The 23,283-nt window shown below is 53.2% G+C and overlaps 1 protein-coding gene across 5 annotated transcripts in view; it reads right to left on the bottom strand.

The window, feature by feature from the left end:
- The window catches only part of LOC105700852 (ecdysone receptor), an 80,238-nt gene that overhangs the window by 54,815 nt on the left and 2,140 nt on the right, over positions 1 to 23,283 (bottom strand). For all 5 annotated transcript variants that reach the window (XM_012427067.2, XM_012427072.2, XM_023434774.1 and 2 more), the window contains exon 2: positions 10,406 to 11,325. The gene's annotated coding sequence lies outside the window, so the exon portion shown is untranslated. The remainder of the gene's footprint in view (positions 1 to 10,405; positions 11,326 to 23,283) is intronic.

Genomic DNA, 23,283 nt, shown 5'->3' with positions numbered 1-23,283 from the left:
GTTCCTCGACGTGTTTCACTTCGCCTTAAGGGGATCCCTTAATCCAGGTCCTCCCCAGGGATGATGGGCCTATGCAGACGAGACGGGGGAGTGCATCGGTAAAATCCCGACACTCGGTGACGCAACTCGGATGATGTCACGGCCCTCCCGTAATAGAAGTCCGTCGAGGCGAGGTGCTCGGCCGACGGACGACGGCCGGGACAGAAATATCGATTCCTAAATCGACACACTGCCGGCCTCTTGGCCGGGTTCCTCCGGGCGTCGCGGGGCGGGAGGCGCGGAACGGCCGCAGCCGATGTCGCAACTCGCCTAGCCCCACTGTCCCCTCCTCTCCCAGAGGGAGGCAGAAAGGAGGACGCCGACAACCGCGGCAGGGTGCATTGGACAAGGAATCGTCGCCCTCGGCCAGCCTTAGCCTTCTGCCAAGCCCTGTCGTCGGCCTCGGCGACCTTCCTCAAGGAAGTCGAGCACCGCGTGGGCGGGCGATCGGCCCCCGACGCTCGGCTCCCGTCCGAGAGGCGGCGTCGCTCGAGAAGGTCGCGATAATTAGCCGTCCCAGGCGCCGTTGCGTAACCGCCGTCACGTGACCGGCTGGGTCGACGAGGGGGAAACGGCGACCCTCCCCCTCTGAAGGTGGCAACCCACGTAACGATCAATCCCCCCGGCGAATCCGGACGGAGTGACGCGAAGGAGGGCCGACTTAACCTCGCGGATACCGAAAATCCAGCCGGATCGGCTAACTCCACCCTTAACCCTTTCGGTACGAGCGCTCTGTCCGCCGAGACACTCCCGCTGTACGAGGCGCCGCTCCGAAAATGTCCACATAGCGCATGGAAAACAGGCTGTCACATGCACGCCGGATATATCCGGCGCTCGTACCGAAAGCGTTAAGGCGGTAGGAAACCTGCGCCTCGATAGTTTATCACACATTTCTCCCAAAACGAGTTAACCGAATCGCTTGAAACTTTACAACATGAGTATGGGGACTGGAGGGAAGGTCCCGACGCCCGTGGAATTTCAAATTTCAAGGGATTTCTTTATGGACATTGTCAAGAGTCGTCATGAAAGCATTTCTTCCCGGTCTAGGGGGACGTGTTTAAGGGACTGTTTCTCGGAATTTTTTCATTTAGGGGGAGGATTTCTCGATTCCGCCCGTTCAGGGGTGTTCCCATGGGGGACCTGAATTTTCTTCGGAATTTCTTAGCGAGGATTCGCGGGGAAATTTCCGGGGGTCGCGCGCAGGGCCCTCGGCGTCTCCGTCTCGCGCGTTTCGCCCACGCCGAAGAGAAGGCGGGATCGATAGAGTGCAGCCTTACCTAGTGCGCGTCCACTCGCGCTTTCAAGGGGAAGCGGCCCGGGACGGCGGCGGAGAAAGAGAGGTTAGGATCGCCGAGTCCCCGGGACCGGTTTCCGTATCGGCGCCGTTACGGAGCCGCGGTATGCAGGCAGGTTCGCGGCCGGGGTGCGCGCGCACGCGCGGGAGGCCCCCCGCCCGCGTCACTGGGCATGGACCAATGCGTACTCCTGTAACGTGTACGATTGTACGTATCTCCTTGCACCCACACCCGGGTACCCCGAGAAAAGAAAAGAAGCAAAAAAGAAAAGAACATCCAAGACGAAACGTTGCAACCAATTTATTCGAGTGGAATAAGTATTTTTGGAATAAAAAAATAATCCCTTATCGATACCATTCAAAGAAATATTTCTCCTGAGTAATTCTTTTCGGTGTACGATTTAATGCACCGGGAAGGAAAAATAATCCATCGCATCAAAGTAACGTCTAGTCAATTCCGTATCAATTACTCGACTCGGGTGAACTCACGTAAATTGTCATAATTTCGTAAGGATGTGCCGGCATTGAATTAATCCCACTTTATTCCAGTGAAATAATAATTCTTTGAATTAACGAGATATATCTTTGGTTAGAGGGGGTTTCTTTTTCCCTTTTTTCTTTTCTTATCTCTTTGCGATTCGACGTATCTACCTTGTACCCGCACCCACGTACGATTGCACCTATCTACCCTGTGCTCGGTACAGGTACATAGGTACGCATACAGGTATATCGGCCGAGTCGCCGGCGCAGTGAAAGGAGCCCGATTGATTCCTCGGCGGGCGTCGCGGCGCTGAAAACCGGCCGTAAAAAAGAAGGCGCCCCTGCCAAGATGGCGGAAGTCGGGAGGGAAAAAGCGAGAACTCTCCCCCTCTCTCCGGGAAAATAGGCCGACTCGGCCGGGAAACTCGCGCCGCGACGCCGAGGCGTCGGGCTTATTTATTCGCGGAGCCCTCGTCTATTTCCGCGGCTCGCGAGGAGTGCGTCGAGGCCCCGACCTAACCTCGAACGATCGATCCTCCGGGGATAGCTTCGTCGGCGAAGCTCGTCTCCTCCGCCGGCTCTTGCCGGGACCGGAAGTCGGGAAACGGACGTTCCTGGCCTTACACCTAATTAGATCGCCCCCTCACACAGAGAAAAATGAGCTACTTGAAATCAAATAAATGTGCACATTCAATAATCTAATAGTTGACTCGAGTGAAATCCTCAATGGTTGAAATAATCACTTCTTTACGGGAATTAAATGTGAAATACGTTCAACCAAACGAAAACTGTGGAAGTAAGTAAAAGTTTACTAGGTTCATGTATGTCTAAAATTAATTCGCCTCCAGTTGTACATCTTTGGTTAGAAACTATTCTGAACACAAGTACAACCCAGGATTTACTTGGAGAAATTTATCCAACCCACTGTCATGATCCTAAGCCATAGGAAGAAAATCTTGAAAATCTCGAGAAAATGGTGATTTTGACGTCTCGGGAGATCTAGCATTTTTCCTTTTACTGTCAAGTTTTTCCTGTTTTTTTTTTCTTTTTGTTTGTTACTCCTGTTTTTTTTTTCTGTTTTTTTTTTTTAATTGGGGAACGAATCGGCAAGAAAAGAGCGCTTAACTTTCCTGTATATTTCATTCGATCGCGTTAAAGTGGCTTGGCGTGCATTCGGCGGTGCATCGGCGTGCATCTGCATCGGCACCGGAGGTCCGAGCGCGGCGAACAAACAAACCGCGTCGGCAAAAGACGCCGGGACAGGCGCGATGCGAGAACGAGGTGAATGCGTGCCCCAAGGACTCCGCTCTATAATGGTAACGCGACGCCGAGTGCAACGGCGAGCTGCACCGGCGCGGCGCACTGCAGGCTGCAGTTTACGCGGAGGACTTTCGACCGCGGAGCGCATCACCGAGGCTCCTAATTGCGTGAACTTTCTCCGGTTCCGGGAGGAGACGCATCGCACCTAAGGCCTCCATAAGATGAAGCATACCAATGAACCAGTCTTGGTCTGATACCTTCAAATAATCCTCTTATAAATTGACCTCTCGGTCTCACCGAGACGCCTCAACTACGATCGGTTAACCCGGAAATAAGTGCAACGAACCGGCGAAAATCAACTTTACCGCATATTATAATCCATTGTTAGATAACGGTCTAATGTCTCGCGGTAAGTTCCAATAGCGGGTTAATTAATCCTCGATTAAGGTGATACGAAACTCAGCCTATATATGTATATATATATAGGAAGTCAAAACGTAGGTTAAAGTATTCTCCGAATAGGGTGTACCGATTCGTCTGAAATCTTACCACGTGAATATGGAGGCTCTAAAGTAGGTCCCGAAACCCACGAAATTTCATTTATCATAAAAAAAAAATATATATATTCATCATGACTGGAACCAACATGGCGTGTTGCCTGCACGTATTCGATCTCTTCACCATTACTTTATTGTTACGTTGCCACTTGATTGTTCAAAATGTCGTTACCACGAAAAAGGGAAGTAGAGTCTTAATTTATCACCCTCGATTAACCTCTTCACCCAGAATATCGTGTCAAAATATATATCAATCGGGCCAAACGTGAATAAAACGTGCGAGAGACGTGTAAGACTTTGAACGTTCATCCAAACCGTGAAATGGTCCGGTGTAAGACCGATATTTTGGTTGTTTATGGCATGCGCCATTGGAATTTAAATCATAAGGCAAGGGGTTAAATTTCTCAGGGCCTTTCACATCGCCTTAAGGATTGGCGCTACCGGCCCTCCGCGTTTCTTCTGCATTCTGCGGAGGGCCGAGTCCAACACTGGTCTCGGGACCAATTTTGGTCGCGACTGTTTATTACAATTAGCGGGGTGAAAATGTGCGACCAATGGTACCATGTAGTCGAACATCGATACCGGGATTATCAGGTGTTCCGGGGGACCTGGACCGGCGCCGTTCGAGCGGCACCAGCGGCGAAAGCCCCTCGGGTCTCCCTCGGGTCGTCGCAAATGGACTCCGAGGGAAAGCGGAAGAAGACTTTGGGATGGGCCACTGACCGAGAGGGAAAGGGAGATCGGGGTCGGCACCGGGGAGGTAGGGCGCTATCGAACGAGCGGACTGTGTAACGTGTACAAGGCGCATCCGGAAAACGGTACCCCGGTGCACGCACACGAAAGCGTAGCCGTCGGTGCCCCGCCACCCCGGGCAATGCAGCCATTACCATCGGAGCCGGTCGGCATATCCACGTCCACCCCGACGCCCACCCTGCCTTCAGCCCAGGGCTCCGTTCGTCATGTAGGAGCGTATTGATTTCAGGGCATAAATAGACCGCAGTCTCTATTATTCAAGATGCGCTCCCCGCCGTGTGCGGCCGACCAGTCCGGCGAATCTGCGAGACCGCGGTCCCGGCCACGTCCACCGAGTGGAGGTTGAGAGAGCGAAAACCAGGGAAAAAAAAAAATATGAAATCCAGAAGGAAAGCGAACCCTTAGCCGATGATACCTAAGCGACCGAGAGGAGATCCGAGGAACTGAAGATTTGGGAATTTCCTTAGAATGACGATCGACCCCGGTCCGAAGTTGACCGAGGTCAGGGAAAGCGGTCTCCAGGGGGTCCCATCTCGATCGGGCACCCGGTAGGTGACTTTTTTTTTCTCTCCCCCCTGACCAATGCGTTCTCCCGTCTGCGTGCGGTTCGCCGCAACGACGGTGCCGCCGCTGCGACTTCGCGTCGGTGCAGGTGGAGGGGGCCTCGCAGGTGAAACCTCGCGATGGTATACCCCCTCCTCGAGCTATTGGGAGAGCTTTGGTTATAGGAAATATGAAATTCGAAAAATCTCGGTGGGGAGTCCATTCGACGGGATGGATGGTTCCTGGGGAGTCGCAGGGAGGCGTCCCTCGAGAGCGACCCGCCTCGACGAGCGACGCCGTTACGGAGCGCGCAATAAACGGCGACGCTAAGAGACGCCCCGCGCGGCGAAAGGACGGAATTTAAAAGGCGCGACACCCTCCCGGGCCGAAATAAACGGGATTGCGGTAGGTCGGCGTCGCGACGCTCCCTCGTCGAGGCCGAGGCGGACGGAGGCGTCTCGCGAGACAGCCGGCGGGGTTCGAAGAAGCCGTCTCTCGTCTGGGCGTTCCCGCTGCGGCACTTAGGTCGCGAGGTGGAAGAAAAAAAATATAGAAAATGCGGGACAATAAGTTGACGCGTTACATTCCGAAGTGTGACTAATGAAATGAAGAAAAATAAAGAGATAAAGAAAAGGGTCGTAAAATACCCCGGGCCAAGATGGCCGCCGTTTGTGTCTTAAGATGAATCAACTAACGTGGCCCCCCGCCGAGATGAGCACATTTCCCGGGAATGTTAAATCACCCGAAATGCGTAAAATGAATGCGCTCGTTAGATTTAGAGGTATGAGAAATGAATTTTAATAATTGGGCGACAAGGGCGAAGACAAGTCTCTGGAGACCAAGATGGCGGCGCCGGACTCGCGGGATGGAAAAAGCGGAGGCGCGTAAAGGCGCGCGTACACTTCTTGTGGAGGAAAAAAAATATAGAAAATGCGGCACAATAAGTTGACGCGTTACACTCCGAAGTGTGACTAATGAAATGAAGAAAAATAAAGAGATAAAGAAAAGGGTCGTGGAATACCTCGGACCAAGATGGCCGCCGTTTGTGTCTTAAGATCAATCAACTAACGTGGCCCCCCGCCGAGATGAGCACATTTCCCGGGTATGTTAAATAACCCGAAATGCGTAAAATGAATGCGCTCGTTAGATTTAGAGGTATGAAAAAGGAATTTTAATAATTGAGCGACAGGGGCGAAGACAAGTCTCTGGAGACCAAGATGGCGGCGCGGGACTCGCGAGTCGGACGGAAAACGCGGAGGCGCGTAAAGGCGCGCGTCCACCTCTTGTGTACCGGGTCTTGCGTTTTGCATCTTGCGTCTCGTGTCGTAAGGTGAGAAGTAACGTGGTCCCCGGCGACACGTGTGGCTACCAACTAGGGTATCGAGTCACCGGTCGCGAGGTAACTCGAGCGAGCGGTTTTTCGCATCTACCCGGCGCGGTTCGCCCTTCTGCGAGGAGCCCGGGGCGATATATCCCCGCGATACAGTCATCGGATCACTAAACCATGGCAATAAGTAAGCCCAGCTCGGACATTTAGCCCCGATCTCCTCGAGCATGCCATCTCGGAAGCCGCCGAGGCGGCAATCGGCGTCGATTAGGATCGGCGCAATCCCCTCTAGGGAAAGTGCGTCACGAATCAACATCCACGGATCGCTTCGATCGACTTCCGGCATGGGTCCGCGTCATCCGGGATGAGTAAGAGTCTGACTAAGCGGAGTGGAGCACGCAATGCGAGGAGGAGAGACACGATCTCCCCGGAGAAGTTCTTTGAAGGGCTCCGAAGAACCCCAAAGGAGAGATTCAATCCACTCCGGTTCCGTCTCATCGGGCTAAAGGCGTCTCGACGGCGGCCAGCCCGATGGCCTTCGACGGGTCCAGCTTCCGGCACCTCGATCTCGGCCGTAAGTTCCTCGATAAGTCCCCGATAAGGTTGCAGTTTCCGCTCTCGGTAGACCCCGGGGTTCGCCCTCCACCGAGAGGGATCACCGGCGATCTTGGACCCTCGTAATTCTCCGGATTACTATCGTGGGGTGATCGATTAATCGTCGCTCCCAATTCCGCCGGCGTAGTGAAAGGTTATCCGGGTCCGCAGATAAGGGGATACCACCATCCGGATCTTGGTCACCTTCGGGTCGATGGGAATCGTGGGAATCGTGGGAACCATGGGAACCACGGGGACTTCGGCGCCCGTGTCCACCGGTGGAGGCTCCAACCCTCCCCTGGGAGGAATCGGACCAATGGTCGAAACGACGTCCATTATCATCATCGGCACTTTTCACCGGTCCGGGGTTGAATCCACGCTCGGTTATCCCGAGTTTCCCTCCACGGGGCGCAATTACGGCCGCCCGCTGCGCTCAACGAAGAGGCCGACTCCAATTAGCCGGCGCGGCCAACTTCGGCGGCGCGTAATCTGGATTTTTCATTCCTTCCCCCGCTCCCCTTGGCGCTCTCATTTGCTCCTTCTCCCCTGGCTCTCCCTCCTTTTTTTTTAATACCCAACCCGCGGCGGATAACGGAGACAAGGACCACCCGCGCCCGGGCAGGCGCCGCGCTGCGGCCTCTCCGCTCCCAGGGGAGGAACCGAGCCGCGAGCTACGAGAACACACACCGGATATGGACTAGACTGCAGCCAGACGGGCCGAGTGGAAATCAATACAGTCTCAACGCCGCAGCCTCCGCACCACCTCGCAGCTGCCGGCGTCCCGACGCTCCCGATGAGTGCCGATCCCACCAGGTTGGCCCGGGTTTCGGAAAGATCCCGATGCCGCGAGATGGATCGGATGCTGTGCCATGAGAGCGGTCTTCCTTGGGAGTCAGCTGGTGACCGACCAGGGCGATCATTGGTACCCAGCTTCCCTAAGAACCTCCTCCCTCGGTAGTCAATCGACGACTGACCACGTGGCACGAAGCAGGGTCCCTCTCTCCCTATTAACGCCACCATAGTTCCTGTAGACCTTTTTGGTACCGAGCCTCCCTAAGAACCTCATCCCTCGGTAGTCGATCGACGACTGACTGACCACGTGGCGCGAACTAGGGACCCTCTCTTCCTATCAACGCCACCATGGTTCCTGCAGACCTCTTTGGTACCGAGCCTCTCTAAGAACCTCCTTCCTCGGTAGTCAGCCGACGACTGACTGACCACGTGGCGCGAACTAGGGACCCTCTCGCCTCCCATCGCCACGTGGCGTCCGGCGACGTCACGGCGATCCAGATATTCGGATCGCATCGAGGCGACGTTCCCGGTATGCGCGGCGGAGGGCGTCGAGATATCCAGGTCACAAAACAAGTGTCGCAAGTACGCGTGTCGCGTGACGTCACACGTCCACGCACGATGCGTGGCGCGCGCGCGCGAATACACGCGAGGCTTCGACCTCGATCCGCGTCCCCCCCGATGACGAAACGAGGGTTGCCCCCCAAAGGAAAAGAAAAATAAAAAGAAAGAAGACCACGTGTCCCACCTGGAGGCAGAATCGCCCGGTCGAGGGAAAACCGGGACCGTTCCCGGCAACACCCGGAAGAACCGAGGCGTCCAAATAGAGGAGACGAAGCGTCGCGACGCGCCGAGTTGGCAGGCGGCACCAACGACGAGGCACGCGTTCCTCGGCCGCGTCTATACTTACGGAATAGCAATGGCCACTCGCGCCCTCTATGAAAAATGCCCTCGGGACAGGGGCGTCGCGAGGCCCGCGGTGAAAAGGCGAAAAGAAACCCAGAAGACCAGGGAAAAAAAAGAAAAAAAATAGGACCAGGAAGAAAAATATGAAAACCTCATACAACGCGGAGAAACTTTCAGATGAGACCCGGAGGAACGGAGGTGGTCGACTCGCCGCCATCTTGGACACTTTCCCGAATTATCCTGAAATTTTCTATAACTTTTTGTCGGAATTTTCTAGGACCTTCAGAGCGTACCTTCGAGATTTCCCCCAGGTGGCAATCTAAGACGCGACTTTTCCTCTGCACGGACCCCGACGACGCGACGTATGCAAATCGTGATAGTAAAACGTAACGGATGCTCGGTTCTCTCTCGAATTCTATTATTCCCGCCATTATTCTCGGCGATGTTCCTGGAGGTGGGAAAGAAATTCCCGGCGCCTCCTGGAGGCTGCGCCGTCCAGAAGAATGGTTATACGCAACGTTGCGTCTCTTGTGACATTATGCTCGATAGATGCTGGGATGGGATCGCTGGACCGAGGAGGGTCATCCCGGGGAGAGGAACCTGCAATTCTACATCTACCCTGGGTAATTAATTATAATGAAACGTCGTTTTATCGACTCTAGTCTTAAGCGGTTTACATGCGGAGCGAGGCGCGCCCAGAAGGGCGCCTACCTTCTAACGAAGATTTCCGTATACGCGAACTGCTAAGTCCGCGGGCTTCCATTCGTATTTTATAGGGCGTGCATCGGGGAGCGTTCGTGCCCGGTGCATTCCCGGTACTGCGCTTTAAAATGCAAATGCAGGAGTCGACAGGCGCGCGGGGAATCGGTCACGTAAGAGCGCGGACAATGGCTGGTCTTCCGCGGCGGCATTTGCGAGAATCGCGCCTCCCCCAGTGCTGCACTTATCGAAACGAGTTGCCTAAAAAGCCGGCCCGATAAACCTCAAAAAAGCAATGGCTTAAAGCATAATATGAAAGTGGAATCGAAGAAATCTCGACGATCTTCCGCGACAGCATTTTCAAGAATCGCGGCACTCTCTGTGCTGCACTTTTCGAAACGAGTCGTATATTTCTCAAAAATCTAAAAATCTTATAATAAAAAGAAATTAAAAGAAAATTCATGGATATCGAGACCTCCCTCGAGGCTTGCGAGTTCGCGCGGTAAAGTTTCCGAACGATTAGGTGGACCCAGTTCGTAGAAAAGTTTCATCAACGCTCTTTCGGTCGCTACTTTCACAACGCCTTAACCACTTCGGTACGAGCGTCGACTATAGTCGACAGCCACGGATGAACGCGTACAGCCGAGCGTCGACTTTAGTCGACGGCCGTGATATGAATCCGCACCGAAGTGGTTAAGGGGATGTGAAAGTGGCATCCGAAAGCTCAATCGTTCACAAAACTTTTCATAGAACTGGGTGTCTCAAATCGTTTCATACTTTAAACCGTGAATACGGAGACCTTAAGGTAAGTCCTAAAACTCGCGAAGTTTCATTTTTTATAAGCTACTTTGAAAATACCTATAAACATGTTTGATAAGAATTGAAATTTCATGAGTTTCAGGACCTTCCTTATAGTCTCCCCATTCACGTTGTAAAGTTTCAAACTATTCGGTAAATCGAGGTGGGAGGAAAGTTTTATAAAGAAAACCTCTTCGACGCCACTTTCACATCGCCTTAAAGATGCGCCCGAACGCTCTTTTCGCCTCTCGGTTAATAGTACCTCGAAACAAGGGGGCAATTTCCGGGCGAGCAGGTGTCTAGGTGTCTCCGGCGGAAGTAGTTAAAGCTACATTAAGGTATCCCGAGAATGACTTTGTTGCATACCTTGATCTCTTACTGCTTGCGGTCAGCTGATCGGGTCGTTGCAGCGGATGCAGTCCTAGAGGAGCACATTCACTCGAAGCGGCGCCTCCTCTTCCGATCTCCTCCCCCTCTTCTCTAGCTCTATTATAATAAATATATCTGTCTGCAGGTACTGCTGTCCTGGTTCGTCCTCGGCTCGTATATTGTTGCCCCGGGTGGATGATACGCGCGTCCCGTCGAGGCGTCGCGGCGTCACTTTAGGGTCGGGGGAAGGGTCGGAATAATTCCGGAGGACGGCAGATGAGGAATGGTAACGGAGACGGGACAGGTAGGGACAGAGAATGACGGAGGATATAGCGAAAAAGAGAGAGAGAGAGAAAGGTAGAGAGAAAGAGAGCAGGGGAGAATATCCGGAGGCGAGAGGAAAGCTTCGGTGGCGGAGCGGTGCAACAATATCGACGCTCTAGCGTAATCGTATTAACTCTGGCTTTCTTTGTAATAACATTAGGTGCGTCTCGGGCTAGGCACTATTGCGCTTGTCAGAGAGGTTCTTCTCTTTTCTTCGAAGGTACTTGTAGGTGTACGTGAGGTATATCTCAAAGGTAGAGGGGTTTCAACGTATCCGCCGCGTGCGTCCCCTTTTTTTTTTTTCTCTCTCGCTGCTCTTCTCAGCATATATACATATGTATATACACGCGAGGATATATATACATATAGAGAAATATATATATGTGGGTGTATATATATATATGTATATATATATTTCAGATCGCCACGTGGCCCTTGTTCGATGCGTTCACCATGGGTAATGTGTCGCCGAGCTCCGAGGTATCGTCAAAGGCTGTCAAAAGCTGTCATCACCTCCTCGTGTTTCCCCACTGAGCCACATCGCCCTGGACCGTCCTGCCGCTCTCCTCCGCCGGCTCAACCTCCACCACCATCTGCAAACAATGAGATACAATTGTTTATGGCGATTCCTAGGCGACCTGTCGCACACCTTCTAAGCTAAGCGCTTTATGGGATAAAAAAAATAAAACACAGATATCCCAACCTTACACTGAAATCATATTCATATTTTAAATTTCGTCCGCAAGAGTCCTATACACGCTTTTACAAAATTATGTGGGATTCATTTCTGATTTCTTGACTGACCCTAGCCTCCTAAAAGTGTGTGAACTATATACTTTTAACAGGGTATATTTCTTTTACATCGAATTAAGTCTTGGGAGTCGCCATATTGGGGTAGGTCAATATCCCGAGCGTCCTTAATGGAGTATAATACACTTGAAATTTCTCCCCGATGCAGTGCATTAACAGGGTACGAATAATCTGAGTATTCTTAACAGGGTGTATACCCTTACATTAGATTAAGTGTTGGAGACCTCCATAAGTCCCATACGATATTAGGGTAGGTCAATGTCCGGAGACTCGCGCGTCTTAGGAGTAGGTCGGCGCCGGGGCGCTTGGTTTTAATTCCGCCGGCGGATGTCTCGCGATCCGCGCCGGAATGAATTTCCATTCCGACCTAGGCGACGGAATGAATTTCCGTCCCGGAGTCAGCGTCAAGGAAGCGGCCGCAATGACGGCGCTGGTCAGCGGAATGTTTCCCGCATTGTTCGGCGCGGAAAGTTATGCGCGGCGCAATCCACTGCGCAATAAGTCTAACCGGAGATTAAGAAGACGGCCGATTAAACGCCAATTAAGCCGCGTGTATACCTCGAGAAAATTCTCGCCGACATGCCGATTGACACCGAGTATCGGTACCAAAAGGCGAAAGTACTTAACGGCGGAAAAATCCAAACGGGCTAAAAGGGTTAACGGGCGTCGCAACCGGGAAACCTCGGTTTGCCGTTACCCGCGCGACATTCCTCCCCGGATGCGTGGACGTTAACGGGAGGGGAAATACGGTAAAGCGATTCCGGTCGCTCCTTACACCGGCGACACTTATCTAGCGTCCCACTTGGTGCAAAGTGCACACACCACTTTCTCCCTCTTTCTCTCCGTCTCGCTTTCCTATCTCGCCCGGCTCGGCGTGTCCCCGCCGTCCGAGTCCACCCACTTTTCCGGGCGGCCGGCCACCTGCACCCCGCCACAATAAATTCCCCCACAGCCAAAAACTCCCTAAAATCGAATCCCCCAATGCCGCGAGGCTCTTCCTACCTTCCAGCCCGAGGAAAAAGTCCCATGCAACATTTCTCCACGACGCACAGTCTCCCTGTAATAATTAATCTAAAAATACCCGACGTCGCACCCTCCTGGATGTTTCCGCCATCGACGTTCGAGCGGGTTATTATTAATTATCACGGGCAAACCGTTAACGGCGGAGAAAAGTTGAAGAGGACTTTTCGATTCCGTCGTTATCGGCGATGATACGGTGAAAAGGGCGGGAATTCTGGGACACCGGGTATAGAGGTTGGCGGTGCCCGGAGAAGCCGTAAACGTCTATCCTTCTTCCTCGCCGGAGAGGGAAAGGAGGGCGGCGAGAATGAAGAGGAAGGGTGCTGGCCCGAATGGCGGCTGGTGGGGGGCACTCGACGGGGATTTTTGGGACACCGAGGTTGAGGCATGCACCGTGTGTGTCGATGCATCACAGGGGCATGCACGCGGTGCACCGAGTGTAGGGTGACGTTGGCGTAGGTCCGGCGCGGCCTCCCTTCCCCGACCTCTTCGCGCCTTACCCATACGAGTCTCCGTATGCTTCGGCACGCGCAATTGCGCACCCGCGTACACACCGGCGTACACACCCGCGGGCGTATTTACGCCGGCGCGCACTTGGCGGTCCCCAGGGGAACCGTCGGGACCAAGCGATGAGTAAGTACACGTACGTACACGTGCTCGGTAATGTCTGCGATAACGACTCGCGAGCCACTCCGGAAAGGTGGACTTCCAAATGGCTGCTGATGAGCAAACTCGGTCTTGGTCTCGGTCTCGTTGCTTATCTATTACCACACAGTGATATGATTAAATGGCCGTTGGTTTGGTCGCCATTCGCTCAACGCCAACAATTGCCGCGAGAGATCGATCTCGGTCAAGACCAAGTCTTGCAATTGCCCATCACTGTCAGACTAGTGAAACAGCCGATTTCTTGTTTGTTCGTCCGTACCCCGAGAGAGAAAAAATGTCATTCAACAGGTATCTCTTCGAACAGTGCCAAAGAAGTACTCGGTGAACTCGTGGAATAATTCTTTGACCAAAAGTCGAATAAGTGGGATCCAACGTTTTTTCGGATTTCCGCGGATTCGTGGGAGTTCGTTTGAGGGGAAATAATTCTAATCCGAATTAATTATTTCTTCGGATGGACGGAATTGTTATTTTTCTCTTTTCGGCGTGCCGATAGCGAGGATCTCGTAGGGAGGCGTCGTTGGCACCTAACCGGAGAATGGAGAGAACTCAAAGGAGGAGCGTCCTCGAGGGTTCGGAGGGGAGAAAGAGTGGCCGTCTCCTCCGGTTTCCCCCGGTGACGCGGCGTCGAATGTCCCGGGGGGCCCGGGGCCCTTTCATCCGGAGGATCCCAGGAGCGGGGACTTTTTGTGCCCGACTTGGCCCGAAAGGAAAAGTCAGAGGCGGCCTCTCGGCCGAGGGCCTCCACCTACGGCGCATTGTACCTCCGCCCTGCCCGGGGCCTTCTCTAGTTTCTTTTGTCGGGCCCCGTCCCCCGGTTAATCGAACCGTAATTTAGCCGTGTACGGGGGCCCGTCTAGACGCCGAAGTCAAGACCCCGGGCCGCCCGGACGCCCCGTTACCTTCCCATGCCCGCGACGTTGCGCGTCCACCGTGAACACCATCGAAAGGGAGGAAACTTATGCCACCGGAGTACCCGGGTCAAGAACCGTCCCATGACAGGGCAGAGTGGCTGCAACCACGTCCACGTGGACGTGGAAATAGCCTGCAGCGGTCGGTGGGAGAGCCACTTCCGGACAGATGTCGAGCCCCATGGCACGACCATGCCGCGTGTCGAGTTTCCGACCTTAGTTCCTCGATTCGGTGCCATGGTGTTTAACCGCAAATCGCCATCTCTGGGCCTCTCTCGGGCAGGATGCGATTCGCGGCAAACTGCCTAAATCCTACACAACCCACTTCCGCCAGGGAGAAGAGTTCGGATCCAGGAACAGGCTTTCTTCCCCGGCGGCCATTTTTAATTCCTTCCTATCACGAGTCCAGCAGAATTTCAGCGCACCCAATCGCGCCCTCAAAGTACCAGCCGCCCACTTCGCGCGCTTCCCTTCACGAGTCCAGCGAAGGGTGCGCAGTACCCACATACAACGCCAAATTTCCGTCATCTCCATTAGGTAGAAGACATCAGATCCCGAAATACGCTTTCTTCACAAGTGAGCGTTTTTATTCCGCACCTACTCCGAGTCCACCGCAATCCGAGTGTCCCCAATCGCGCCCTCAAAATCCCAGTCGCCCACTTCGCGCGCTTCCCTCCTTGGCAGCCATCTTGAATTCACGAGTCCAGCGAAGGGTGCGCAGTACCCAAATACAACGTCAAAGTTCTGTCATCTCCATTAGGTAGAAGACATCAGATCCCGAAATACGCTTTCTTCACAGGTGAGCATTTTTATTCCGCACCTATTCCGAGTCCACCGCAATCCGAGTGTGTCCAATCGCGCCACCAAAATCCCAGCTTACGATTTCGCGCGTTTCCCCTTCCCGGCGGCCATTTTGAATTCGCGCCTCCCGCAAGGAGTCCTACGCGTAGCCGGGTACATACCCGGCGAGCTCTCGCCGGAGAGCGTATGCCGTAGGTATCGTAATACAATACTATTGGCTGAACTTGAGCTACTTATGAATGACCTTGTCTGGCCGAGTACGCACACCACGGGGGCAGAGAGCCCAACACACTTGGGCGCGTATCCCGGCTGCGACGGTCGGGATCGCGCGTGTACGTACACGGTATGACCAACACGCGCGCGCGTGCCGCCCGTTGCACGCTCGCCTTGTTGTGACTACGCAAAGGCCGATTTCCATGGCGCCCGCCGCGGCGTTTCAAGTGTCAACGAGAGAGCGCCACCATCGTCGACCGATAAACCGAGAGAGATCGGGCCTTATCAGCCGAGCTTCCGATCCCGACCTACGGACGAGCAAATTCGGTCTCGGTCTTGCAGCCATGCATTTGCAATCTTTCCGAGACAGTGTACATACACGTATACGGCATCCTTAGCACCTTCGAGGATTTGTTCGTCACCAGGAGATACAGACGAGCATTACAATCTTGCCGTTGATCTCACACCTATTAGGGATAATCTTGGTCTTGGCTCGCATTTCCTCGTAACGTGGTGGGGAGAGATTAAGGTGAAGTGAAACCCCCTTCAATTCAGTCGATTCGAATACGACACTTTTTTTTAAGGGTATTAGACCAAACCGTTCGAAACTTTGACACGTCACTCCTGATCATCTAAGAATTGTCCTGACACATTGAAAATTTGGATTTTTGGACAAAATTCTTTAACTTCGCCCAGACCAGAACCAAAATGGCGTCGAGCTCTCATATTTCGATCAATATACAATTATCGAAGGCTCTGATATGAGAATCTAAAGGGTCAGGACAATTTTACGAGAATTTAGAACACTCTGGTAATCGATAAACTCGCATTTGAACGGGATAAAGGCAAAAAAAGTGTTGTATGCGCTTCTATGCTAAAACGATAGGAATACGCGGTCTCGGAGTGAAAATTTAATTGACCTGGAAATCACAGATATCGCAGGGGGTCCCTCTGCAGTCAATTAGGGCCCCAGAAAACATGAATCCAGAGGATTTCTGGAGTTTTACTTCGATTTCTTTATAATTATTGTACGAAAACGACACATGGAGTATGCCATTTGGTACAATATTCAATATAATTCGACCCAGCTGTCGATATAAAAATGAACGTCGGCGTAGGCATTTAGAAAAATCTTCTTTATTGACGTCGATCAAGTTCCCCGACGTGTTTCACTTCACCTCAAGAAACTAAAAATTAAAATCATTCCCGATAACGACCGGGAGTATGCAAAAAAATCGAGGGAGGACAATCGTCCCGTAAGCGGGAGGTCGTCCAGTTCTCGTTCCTCGGGTTTCCTCTTCGCGTTCCCGGCGGTTTCTCCTCTCCTCCTCCTCCGCCGACGATCGCTCGGGCCTGCCGAGTCTTTCCTCGGAGGTTATGTAAAACCGGTCGTTTCTTCAAGGTTTCCACGCGAGTGGATAGCACGTTTCCACGAGCGTCGCCGCGGTAATCGGTGTCCTCACCGGTACCTCCTTCGATCGGCTCTCGTCGCGTCTCTCTTCCGCCCGTCGAGTCCGGCTAGTCGCGTCCCTCTCCCCTCGATGCTCGGTCAAGCACGAGCGGCTTTTCCCTCTTTCTCCCTTTCGACCGGAGAGTTACGCGATCGGCCGAAGGCCGAGCCGCGGATTTCCTCGCCGATGGTCCTCCTCGAGGCGTGCCTCCCCCTCCTCTCCCCGTCTCTCTCGCGTGCCGGGTTTCGATTAGCGAGGCCATCCGGGAGACTAGTCGACGTTCTAGGATCCCGCCCCGACCTAGGGTCGTCGGGCCATTTCCTGGCGCAAAGAGGGTCTCTTCCCGATGGCTCGTCCTGGTCCAGCCTTTACGTGTCTCGCGAGCCTTGGCGACGTCCTGCCAGGTATTACGATGTTCCGCGAAGTTTCACGATATCTCGCGAATTTCTGACGACGTTCCACGACTCTTTTTTATTTCTTACAAGAGCCTTCGACATCTCACGAAGTCTCGCGACGTCTCATGAAGTTTCACGATATCTCGCGAACGTCTGACGACGTTCCACGACTCTTTTTTATTTTTTACAAGAGCCTTCGACATCTCACGAAGTCTCGCGATATCTCATGAAGTTTCACGATATCTCGCGAACTTCTGACGACGTGTCACGATCTTTTTTTATTTTTTATAAGAACCTTCGACATCTCACGAAGTCTCGCGATATTCCATGAAGTTCCAATGACATCCCACGAAGTTTCGCGATATTCCCCGAGGTTTCAGCGACGTCCCACGAATTTTCAACGACATACCATGAAGTTTCGCGATATTTCACGAGCCTTCAACGACATCCTACGAAACTTCACGTTATTTTATGATCCTTCAAAATCATCCGTCGAAATTTTACGATATTCCATGAAGTTTCAACGACATCCCACGGAGTTTCGCGATATTCCTCGAGGTTTCAACGACATCCAATGAAGTTTCGCGACATTCAACGAACCATCAACGACATCCCACGAAATTTCAGGACATTTCCCGAAGTTTCGCGATATTTTATTAACCTTCAAAGTCATCGCTCGAAACTTCACGATATTTCACGAAGTTTCAACGCCATATCCAACGACCATTCGCGAATCCTCGACGGCCATCTCACGAGACTTCGCGATATTCCACGAAGTTTCGACGACATACCACGAAGTTTCATGGCATCCCGGCCCATCTCGAAAGATGGTTCCGTCTGCCCATCGCTTAACCCAAGCCGGACCCACACGATCGGCCGCGCTGGATCGGCGACGCATTTCTCGAGAAGGCGACCCGACCTATCCCAACGAGTAACCCGCCACGGTGAAGGAAGGACGCAGCCTCCCGGATAAATATTTACCCGCGGTCGAGAAACCGGATATCCTCGCATCGACTTGGCCGGATCCTGAGGGAAGGTCCAGGCAGCGAGCCGACGTCACCGGGCCGGCTCAGCCTATATCTCGTTACTCGTCCCAGGAATTGCCGATTCCCGGTCGGCCGACTCCCAGGAAGACCGATTCGCCGATCGACTTCGGAGAAATCCTCGAATAAGCCACGCGAGCTCGAAGCCTAAGGTCATGGTTCGGCGGAATGCTTTCAGCGAATTCATTTCATCCCTGCTCGTATCGTTAACAACGGCTGCTAAAGCGTACCCATCTTCCCTGTTATACCGTAGGCGCGTTCTAAAAGATGTAAAAGATCGATAGACATGTCCGTGCATAGTTTCCGGGAGTTTAAAAATATGAAGGAATAAAGGCGTACTCGAAATCGCCCTTACGCGCGTTTAACGGGTCGAGCGCGCAACAATCAAAGATGGCGGCCGCCTTTCCCCCGACTCGCGCGACACCCTGCACCCCCGTCTTCCTAGACGCATACTCGAAGCCCACTCCCGACATCGGACCGAGTCGTCTGCATCCGCTTGCAGCGCTGGGCAGTCCACCCCGAAGCCGGGCAGTGTCCTAAAGAGGCGCGAGAGTAGAAAGAGCGAGAGAGAGAGAGAGAGAGAGAGAGAGAGAGAGAGAGAGAGAGAGAGAGAGAGAGAGAGAAAGAGCGCGGGCGACGTCTGCACGTCCCCGGGGCACACGAGGCCCGACACTCCCATGCCATTAGATATTCACCGGGCATCCTAGAATAAAAATGCATCCTCAGCTATTGTCCTGCGGGCGTCCTTCTCTGCATGCCAGGCAGGCACATTCCCGGTGCCGGCCACGTCCGCGTATCTGCGTACCCGTTCCGTCCTCCTCGCACCTCCTCATAAGCGGGTCTCTCCGTCTCGCTCTCGCACCACCGAGCCACTCGGCCTGCCAGGCCACTTTCCTCTGTATCCCGCGGCCGGGCGAACCGGCGCGCGCGGTTTCCCTTGGAGCCGGCCGGCCGGCCGGCTCCCCTCCTCTCGCTCCGCTAAGCCGAGCGCTCCCGAGCTCCGGCGGACCCACCCGAGCGCCGGCCGGCCGACGTCCAACGCGCGGTTAGTAGCTCCAGGGGAAAGGGCGACGCCGATTGGCCGCTACGCCCAGCGCGGAAAATATCGGCGGCCCGCCGTCGGCGTACGGCCACGCACTATAGATGTGGGCTAAAAATGATACGCCGCGGTGACGTCATGCATGCGAGCCGTCTCCTGCGCGCGAGCGAGACGCGCGAAGGGCGGCGCCGATGCGCATGCACGTGCGCCTGCAGGCGAACACACCCGAGAGGAGGCCCGAAAGAAACTCCGAGAATTCGTCTCTCTTTCTCTCTTTCTATCTCTCTCTATCTCAACCATAGGGAAGGAAAAGTAACCGTAGACTGGCAAACCGACGGGAAAAATTCCACGGCAGGTAGATCGCGCGGAGGAGGGGCAAATAAATAATTTCCAAACGGTACGCGTTTACACTCTCGCGACGGTGGATCGTGACGCCCCGCACCTGTTACTCCCCACCGAGAGGCGTCGTGCCATGCTTTGGACTCGCTCAGACCGTAGAAACTAATGTAGGCGATGAAATCGCGGATTATAGAGACGCGAGCGGCGAGGACGGTCCGTGATTTTTCGCCGCCGAAAACGCGTCTGGCGGGCCGCCGTCTTTACAGGTGGCGCGGCCATTGGTCGCTTCCTCCGTTACGCAACCGCCATTGGTGGGTCACCAGTCGCGTCTACGCAGAAAACGGCCCGATCATCCTCGGGCGCCGCGACCCGGAGCGAGGATTCTCCCCCTCGACGTGGTGACTGGACGCGAATCGAATATGAATCGAATAATGAATCGGACGTGAACTTCCAAAAGAAAAACCCTCCGCCTGACCGATGCCTACGTCACGACTCGGATCGAAATTAATCCAAACCTCTAATTATAGTCTTTAAATGGATTTTCAAATGATATAAAGAAGGGTACAGCTTCTATAGAATTAAGGCATTGCCTTTATACCTCTCATAAACGGCAGATATCTTAACTTCAACTTGGCAGGTCTGAAGTGAAACTTAATTCGCATCGAACAGGACACGCGAGGAAGAGGGACCCGAAGAATTTGGAATAGAAGCGAGACTATAAAAATTGAAATAGGAGATTTCGCGGGAAAAGTGGCAAAAATCTTCATTTCTTCTTCTTGCGAGTCTAAAGTGGAGTTTAATTCGTATCGAGCAGTCCTCGAGGAGAGGATACAGGTAAAGAGAGACGTGCATGGGTTACTTAGTTTTTTTTTTTAATTTTTCTATTTATATATAAATTTTAACTCGGGAAGCGAAATCTTCATTTTCTTATCCTGCGAGTCCTAAAGTGGAGTTTAATTAGTATCGAGCAGTCCTCGAGGAAAGGATACAGGGAACGAAAGACATGCATATTTTGCTCGGTTTTGAAAAAGTTGAAAAAGGGTAGAAATTTTGACTGGAGAAGAGAGGCGGCCAACGGTCGAACTGGTGGCCCTTCCTTTCGGCTAGAATTTAAGAGCGCGCCGCCCCTCGTCACGGAACGAGGAAGAGCGAGCGATGCATCTCCAGCAAGGCCGCGCGAGAAGGGAAGGAAAAGTGCAGGCTTGGAGCGGAAAAATCGATAGACGGGACACGCGAGAGAGAGAGAGAAAGAAAGAGAAAGGAAGGGAGAGGAGAGCCCCGCGGAAAATGCGCCGGCTCGTTTTTTTTCGGGGCCGGCACGTTTTCCTGGCTCCCCTCGGCCGAAATTCATCTCCCCACGGAGAGAGGGGAGTTTATTTTTTCCTCCCCCCTTAAAGAGCAGGGGGGGGGCGAAAAAAAAATAAAAACGGAGATCGGTATCAGGGATACGGTTCGTCACCCTGGAAGGCAACCGACGGCACGAATTTCCCGTTTCCCAGACCACCCCCCACCCTGCCATTCCTCTCGGGGAAAAATCGATTTCGTCGAGATTTCCTGCCCCTCCGATCCCTGTAAACCCTTTTAAAAATCGGATATCCCCAGTATATTAATCGTAAGCACCACCCTTCAAACTATCTTACCCTAGTCCTACTTCGCCCTACACATTCTAATTTACTTACACTTAACAGGAATTAAGGGAAAGCGGAATCCGAGGAGTCGATCGTCCACGGAGGTTGAAAGGTATTTTATAACGAAAATAAAAAAAAAAGAAAAATTGTTCCCCCGAGGATGTGGGGGAGAACGTGCACAGAGAAGACGCGGCGGCAGGAAAGGACTCGTTAAATCGCCGCGTGCAATTAACACGGTTATCGGTCTCGTCTTGGGACAATTGTTAATGGCGGTCGTTATCGGCTGATGCCCGCCGAAGCACCGCCGCGGATAACGCGGGATGATTCGCGCCCGCCACGTCCGATGGCCGGGATCCAAAAGGCAACCGATTGCTCAACGGAAAGGGAGACGAGCGGATATAATGAAAGGGCAACCGATTTCGCCGGCAGCCACCGAAATTCGCGAAAAAATATCGAGCTCGGGGCCTTCTAATCAGCCCCCAAAACTGTGCCAAACGTCTGGGTCCATTGTCAAGGCTGCCACTCGTCATCCGCTCCAAGGTTCGAGTATGCTCTCTATTGCTCCGGCACTTTCTTTCTCGCTCCCTCCCCCTGAGTCCTCCTCTCTTCCCGAATTTCATTATCAAGGTTAGGCTCGTCGGCGTGGTGGGCGCGTAAATATCGCGACTCGTCGTTATCGTGGTCGGTACACCCGAAGGCCGAGCAGCGACACCGACGAGCAGGCGATAAAGGAAAAAGCGTGAGGCCGGAGAGGCTATGCCACTAGCCGAGGACGAGTCGGTGTCATATCCATGGATTTAAAAAGAACCACCGGTCGTCTAAAACGAGATTTTCGCCGAGGGGACGGCAAACCACGAGGCGCAACGGGAGAGGACCGCGGCGGCCATCTTGGATTGCGACTCTCGCGCGCCGTTTTTGAGCCTCGAGGCAGCGCGTTTATACATTAAAAGATACAAAAGCTCTGAAAGACTCGACTATTGTCACCGGTATTATCGAAGGCTTCGAAATATTATCGATATTCACGAGAATATAACCAGAGTTACCGTCAACTTCCACATTTTCGACGTCCGTTGGGGTCAAGAGAGAACGCTAGGAATCAAATATGGCCGCCGGTCGTTCCTTCCGTGGAAACTTTTCTTCGTAAAACCCTTCCTCCGAGATCCACGGTCAAATCGAACGGACGCGCCCGTTTCGTCGAGAAAATCCTAGGGTTAAGGAAAAATCGTCCGCCGTTTCGCGGTAATCCCGGATTACCTTAAATTTCAGTTAACCGCGGCGATATATAAGAGGCTTAAGAAGAAAACTCCGCGAAGGCGGAGTGCCCGGTCTCATGGCGTGGACACGCGTCGGCCATGGACTAGAGAGTCGTGGGAGAGTGCAGAGGTGCGCTCGCAGGGGGGCGAAAGAGAGAGAAAGAAAGAGAGAGAGGTGTATAGAGGGCGCACGTGCCTGGCAGAAAGTGCGCCAACGTGATCGGAGTTCCAGGCGAGTTCCAGGCGAGTTTCAGCCGAGACTTCGCCTCTCTCGGTCTGCGAACTCGAGGAAGAAAATCCTCGAGAGGCGGCCATCTTGAATTTTCAAAACAGCCCCCTCTGCACACCCGATGGGTGGCGAACCTCTCCCGGTACACATCCTTCTAGTGATCAAAGTTCAAGGCGAACGTCCGGTGAATTTCGCGAGGAAAAAAAAAAAAGACGAAAAAAAGAAATTCCTCAGGGACGCCATCTTGGATTTTCGGAAACTGCCCTATCTATCCGTAACATGGGTGCCTCGAAACTCTCCCGGTATATCTCTCTTGGACTAGACACTGCTCGAAACGCCGTCTTTATCACGGCGATACGGGATCGTGCATCGTCGATTGGCCGATAACCGCGGCCGTGATTATCACGAGGACTGCATACGAGCCGATAACCCCAACCGGGATGCCTCGCGAGAGTAACCGACTTCTAAAAGGCTCCTCGAGATGCACCCACGAGGGATCCGGGGATCCAGGAAGAGACCGTTCAAGGTGGCGGTCGCGAAGCCACATCCTCGCCGTCCACCATTCCGACTTTCCACGGGAAAAAAAGTAATTGGGTCGCCAGATAACGAGAGTGTCGAAACCTTGAGGCCGTAATTACGGCCCGGGGAAGCGGAGAGAAAAAAAAAATAAAGACAAGGGGTTAAGACTCGACGATCCCGATCAGCGCGATTAAATGCAATTTTCAAGTCCGCAAATTGAAGACATGGATATGGTAA

Source organism: Orussus abietinus, unplaced genomic scaffold (assembly GCF_000612105.2).
Source record: "Orussus abietinus isolate OABI.00-Male unplaced genomic scaffold, Oabi_2.0 scaffold54, whole genome shotgun sequence".
Taxonomy (NCBI): domain Eukaryota; kingdom Metazoa; phylum Arthropoda; class Insecta; order Hymenoptera; family Orussidae; genus Orussus; species Orussus abietinus.
Note: the sequence above shows the minus strand (reverse complement) of the source record. Positions and strands in the feature narration are given on the sequence as shown.